General features: G+C 36.3%; 1 pseudogene; it reads left to right on the top strand.

The window, feature by feature from the left end:
- Positions 1-4,858: 4,858 nt before the first annotated feature.
- On the top strand, positions 4,859-6,588 carry LOC147986099 (uncharacterized; annotated as a pseudogene).
- The last annotated feature ends 239 nt before the right edge of the window (positions 6,589-6,827 follow it).

Genomic DNA, 6,827 nt, shown 5'->3' with positions numbered 1-6,827 from the left:
TTATTCCTTCATCCATCGTGATCTCACCCAAAACTTGAAAACTTCAATCACACAAAACTTAACAAAACCCACGTGAGATCCGTTAGTATAATAAAACAAATCACCACTTTAAGTACTATTGCAAACTCATTCATATTTTATTTTTGCATTGTATCTACTTTAATATAACTTTTCCATGGCTTATAACACTGATACAATCGATAGTATCATCAAAACGAGCAAAAAAATGCATCAAAAAACAGAATATGTCTTAAACAGGACAGTCTGTAGTAATCTGAACATCAACCATACTTATATAACTCCAAAAATTATGAAACATTAGGATAAAATAAACAATTTGTATAGCAGCACTGTGCAAAAAATTTCAGAAACATTCTATGTTCTAGTAAAATATGAAAATTCATGCACTGCAGCCAAAGTTTCTGTTTTTGCACTGCACACACCAAACAATCAATGTAATCATCCTAAAGGCAAACCTTGGCACATTATTTTTAGAATACAACGAATTTGTACAAGGGGATAATTATTTTTGTTGAAAAGTTTATGTAATTCAAGATTTGCAAAGTTTCCATGGGCATGAACAAAGTTCAAGGAGCTCCCCCACTTCAACGGTGCTAGTCTTTCTTACTTTCACCTTTCTTTTCGAAAAGTTTTAGTTTCCCCACTTTATTTTTTTGTTTTAAAACTTTATAAAAGCACACAACAGAAATAAATGACTCTCTAAAACTTCCGGGTTGTCTCCCTGGCAGCGCTTTCTTTAAAGCCATTAAGCTAGGCATGTAGGGCTCAAGTAATGGATCCGCCCGGATCCCAAGGTATATAAAAGCCAATTTTAATTAGCAAAGATTTGTAATTTAGTAGTGAGAACAAAGTAACATATATCATGCAACATCGAATTCTAGCTCTCTTCCTATGCATCGGCATGTCATAAATGAATAATTCATGCACACAAAGTAAAGGCCAATACATAGCATAAGCAATTTCTTGCAATTTTACCATATTGGAAACATAGAGAGGCGGAGATGTAGTTCCTCTCTCATAATAATTGCAAGTAGGAGTAGCAAGCACATGCATATTATATTTATCAAAATCATCATGTGCAATAGTAGAACACAACCTATAAATATAATCCTTAATAAGCGCAAACTTCTCTGACATAGTGTAATTGGGAGAATTCTAAAAGATAATAGGACTATCATGTATGGGTGCAATAGCAACAATTTCATTCTTAACATAAGGAACTATAGCAAGTTCATCTCCATAAGCATAATTCATATTGGCATCATGGCCATAATCATAGCAAGCATCAAGTTCATCAAAAAGGGATATTTCAAACGAATCAAAGGGATCATAGCAATTATCATAACAATCATCCTTCGGTACGCACGAAGGGAAATTAAACAATGTATGAGTTGAAGAGTTACTCTCATTAGAAGGTGGGCATGGGTGATCAATCCGCTCTTCCTCCTTTTGTTCTTCGCTCTCCTCATCATCTTTTTCATCTAATGAGCTCACAGTTTCAGCAATTTCTTCTTCCATAGATTCCTGCAAAATATTAGTCACTTCGTGGACAATGGAGACTTTCTCAATAAACGCATCAATATCGGCATTGTATTCATAATTCTCATAGGAATATTTAAGTATAGCAAAATTTTCAGGCCTATAAACATCATCATCAAAAGCTTCATACTTTTCAAACAAAGATTCAATTTCATAAGCACCCTTAAAAGCAACGAATTCTTCTATTCGTTCCACATCATAATAATCATATATACAATTAGCATAAGAAGCTAAGGTTTCATTATCGTTATATTTGCATGAAAAGGGAAGGTGTGGAGCCTTCATCCTAGAGCCACAAGTATAATCATATCTCAAGCATAGTTGCGGAGCATACCAATGCAACATATGAATTTGATCCCATAACAGTTTCCATTTTTGAGGAGCGATAATCCCTAAAGTATTCACATTGATCCAACGTGTATACCATCATATAATTGAATGGGGTTTTCTCAAGATTATTAAAGTAGTGCATAATATCTTTCACATAATGAGCATCGAGGGTTTTAGGAGGTTCCCCATCTCCATGAGTAGCAAGTAAACCTATTTTTTGTATTTCGTGTTCGATATCCATTACTAAAGATAGAGAACAACTTAGAACAGAAAATAAAATCTACTTAGTGATAAAGCAAACAAGCACACACGAGAATATTCACCCCATGCTATTGCTCCCCGGCAACGGCGCTAGAAAAAGGTATTGATAACCCACAAGTATAGGGGATCAGTTGTAGCCTCTTTCGATAAGTAAGAGTGTCGAACCCAACGAGGAGCTAAAGGTAATATTCCCTCAAGTTCTGTCGACCACCGATACAACTCTATGCATGCTTTACGTTCTCTTTACCTAGAACAAGTATGAAACTAGAAGTACTTTGAATGTGTTGTGGGATAGGTTTGCAAGATAATAAAGAGCACATAAATAAAAACTAGGCCCTGTTTAGATAAAGAAACAACTAAGTTAGTTTTAGTAGAGAGCTTTTTGTCACAAGAAAATTATTTGTCCTTAGGCAACCGATAACTGATACGTCTCCGTCGTATCTACTTTTCCAAACACTTTTGCCCTTGTTTTGGACTCTAACTTGCATGATTTTAATGGAACTAACCCGGACTGACGCTGTTTTCAGCAGAATTTCCATGGTGTTATTTTGTGCAGAATTGCCATGGAACTAACCCGGAGCCGCCGCCAAGCCTTAAACTCTTTCGGGAGGGCTGATCTGGAGTCCGTTCGGGGCTCCGGAGAGGGGAATCTGTCACCATCATCATCATCAACCTTCCTCCATCACCAATTTCATGATGCTCACCGCCGTGCGTGAGTAATTCCATCGTAGGCTTGCTGGACGGTGATGGGTTGGATGAGATTTATCATGTCACCGACTTAGTTTTGTTAGGGTTTGATCCCTAGTATCCACTATGTTCTGAGATTGATGTTGCTATGACTTTGCTATGCTTAATGCTTGTCACTAGGGCCCGAGTGCCATGATTTTAGATCTGAACCTATTATGTTTTTTGATCAATATATGAGAGTTCTTGATCCTATCTTGCAAGTCTATAGTCACCTATTATGTGTTATGATCTGTTAACCCCGAAGTGACAATAATCGGGATACTTATCGGTGATGACCGTAGTTTAAGGAGTTCATGTATTCACTATGTGTTAATGCTTTGGTCTGGTACTCTATTAAAAGGAGGCCTTAATATCTCTTAGTTTCTAATAGGACCCCGCTGCCACGAGAGGGTAGGACAAAAGATGGCATGCAAGTTCTTTTCCATAAGCACCTATGACTATTTTTGGAATACATGCCTACATTACATTGATGAACTGGAGCTAGTTCTGTGTCACCCTAGGTTATGACTGTTACATGATCGATCGCATCCGGCATAATTCTCCATCACCGATCCAATGCCTACGAGCTTTTCATATATTGTTCTTCGCTTATTTACTTTTCTGCTGCTACTGTTACAATCACTACAAAACCCAAAAATATTACTTTGGCTACCGTTACCTTTTGCCATCGTTACCACTACTATCATATTACTTTGCTAATAAACACTTTGCTACAGATATTAATTTTCCAGGTGTGGTTGAATTGACAACTCAGCTACTAATACTTGAGAATATTATTTGGCTCCCCTCGTGTCGAATCGATAAATTTGGGTTGAATACTCTACCCTCGAAAACTGTTGCGATCCCCTATACTTATGGGTTATCAAGACTATTTTCTGGCGCCGTTGCCGGGGAGCATAGCTCTATTCTTTGAGTCACTTGGGATTTATATCTGCTTATCATTATGAAGAACTTGAAAGATCAACCAAGATTTTTCCCTCAACTACGAGGGGAGGTAAGGAGCTGCCATCTAGCTCTGCACTTGATTCACCTTCTGTTTTGAGTAAACTTGCGACACCTACACCTGTGATTCATTCTGATATGTCGCATGTTATTGATGATGCCACTTCTTCCTTGCATGATACTTATGATAAAACTACTTCTATGCTTGATAATACTGTGCCACTAGGTGAATTTCTTGATGAATAACTTGATAGGGATAGGGAGAATGAAATTATTGAAACTGATAATATTGATGAAAGTGATGATGAAGATTCTCCCCCTAGATATGAATTGCCTATTGTTCCTGAGGGTTACGCTATGGATGAAGAAACTGCTAGAGACTTTCTTGCCTGCAATGATAGAAGTGATCTTAAGAAACGAAAAATCTCTGAATGCTAGAATGAAATATGATGTTGCTTATGCTACTTCATCTATCTTTATTATTGATAAGGATTATGATTTCTCTGTCGATCCTGAGTTAATTACTTTAATTGAATCTGATCCTTTCTATGGCTATGAATCTGAAACTGTTGTGGCACATCTTACTAAATTAACTGATATAGCTACCTTGTTCACTAATGATGAGAAAACTCGCTACTATTATATCCTTAAATTATTTCCGTTCTCATTAAAGGGTGATGCTAAGATATGGTTTAATTCTCTTGGTCCTGGTTGTGTGCGTAGTCCCCAGGATATGATTTACTATTTCTCTACTAAATATTTCCCCGCTCATAAGAAACAAGTTGCTTTAAGGGAAATATATAATTTTGTGCAAATTGAAAAAGAGAGTCTCCCACAAGCTTGGAGGAGGCTTCTCCAATTACTTAATGCTTTGCCTGATCATCCTCTCAAGAAAAATGAAATAGTTGATATATTTTATAATGGACTAACCGATGCTTCCAGAGATTACCTGGATAGTTGTGCTGGTTGCGTTTTCAGGGAAAGAACTGTTGATCAAGCTGAAATTCTATTGAATAATATGTTGACTAATGAAAATAATTGGACACTTCCTGAACCAACTCCTAAGCCAACTCCGAAGAAAAGGGGTATTCTATTTCTCAGTCCTGAAGATATGCAAGAGGCAAAGAAATCTATGAAAGAAAAAGGTATAAAAGCTGAAGATGTTAAGAATTTACCTCCTGTTGAAGAAATACATGGTCTTAATTCATCACCTATTGAAGAAACACACGGTCTTGATAACCCGACACAGGTAGTAAAGGTAAACTCTCTCTATAGATATGATAAAGCTGGAATCCCTCCTGCTAAGTTTGCTAGCCAATGTTTGGATGAATTTGATAACTTTATTGTTATACAAGAAAATTTCAATGCTTATGTTGGTAGACAATTGAAACATAATGCTTATATGATTGAACACTTGAGTGATTATATGGCTAATGTTAAAGGTGAACTTAAACTTATTAGTAAACATGCTTCTATGGTTACCACTCAAGTAGAACAAGTACTTAAAGCTCAGAATGATTTGCTCAATGAATTAAATAATAAGAAAAATGATAATGCTGTTAGAGTTATGACTAGAGGTGGTAAAATGACTCAGGAACCTTTGTATCCTGAGGACCATCCTAAGAGAATTGAGCAAGATTCTCAGAGAATTAATATTGATGCACCTAGTCCTTCTAAAAGGAAGAGAAAGAAAAATGATAGGACTTTGCATGCTTCTAGTGAACCTGTTATTGACACACCTGAGAATCCCAATAATATCTGTATCTCCGATGCTGAAACACAATCTGGTAATGAACATGAACCTAGTGATAATGTTAACGATGATGTTCATGTTGATGCTCAACCTAGCAATGACAATGATGTAGAGATTGAACCTGCTGTTGATCTTGATAACCCGCAATCAAAGAATCAACATTATGATAAGAGAGACTTTTTTGCTAGGAAGCACGGTAAAGAAAGAGAACCATGGGTTCAGAAACCCATGCCTTTTCCTCCTAAACCATCCAAGAAAAAGGATGATGATGATTTTGAGCGCTTTCCTGAAATGATTAGACATATCTTTCTGCGTATGCGTTTGACTGATATGCTTAAAATGAATCCTTATGATAAATATATTTAAGATATTGTTACTAACGAGAGAAAGATACCGGATGCTGAAATTTCCACCATGCTTGCTAATTATACTTTTAAGGGTGGAATACAAAAGAAACTTGGAGATCCAGGAGTACCAACTATACCATGCTCCATTAAAAGAAACTATGTTAAAACTGCTTTATGTGATCTTGGAGCCGGTGTTAGTGTTATGCCTCTCTCATTATATCGTAGACTTGATTTGAATAAGTTGACACCTATTGAAATATCTTTGCAAATGGCTGATAAATCAACTGCTATACCTTTCGGTATTTGTGAGGATGTGCCTGTTGTGGTTGCAAACGTTACTATTTTAACGGACTTTGTTATTCTTGATATTCCCGAGGACGATAGTATGTCTATTATTCTTGGAAGACCCTTTTTGAATACTACAGGGGCTGTTATTGATTGCACCAAAGGCAATGTCACTTTTCTTGTTAATAGTAATGAGCATACGGTACACTTTCCGAGGAAACAACCTCAAGCCCACAGTATCAATTCTATTGGAAAAATTTCAACAATTACTATTGGAGGTTTTGAATTTCCTCTTCGTACTGTCAAGAGGAAATGTGATATTCTTATTGTGGGGACATGCATATCCCCGTTGAGGTAACCTAGTGTTATTAGAAAATTCTCTGGTTTCATGTTATTTGAAATGAGTTTGTTAAAAGACCTGATCAACCTTGTTAGTGGATTCCTTTTGAAGAACATGAGATGGATAAAGTTAGAAAACACAACTCTCTGTACCCTCTTTTTACTTTCTATTATTTATATTAAAGCAAAAATAGTATTTTTTCGGTCAGTTTTCTGAATTATCCATGCAATGAAAAATACCCCGAAAATAAAAGTTCTCCAAA

Source organism: Triticum urartu, chromosome 2A (assembly GCF_056163025.1).
Source record: "Triticum urartu cultivar PI428250 chromosome 2A, HENAU_Tu73, whole genome shotgun sequence".
Classification (NCBI taxonomy): Eukaryota; Viridiplantae; Streptophyta; class Magnoliopsida; order Poales; family Poaceae; genus Triticum; species Triticum urartu.
Note: the sequence above shows the minus strand (reverse complement) of the source record. Positions and strands in the feature narration are given on the sequence as shown.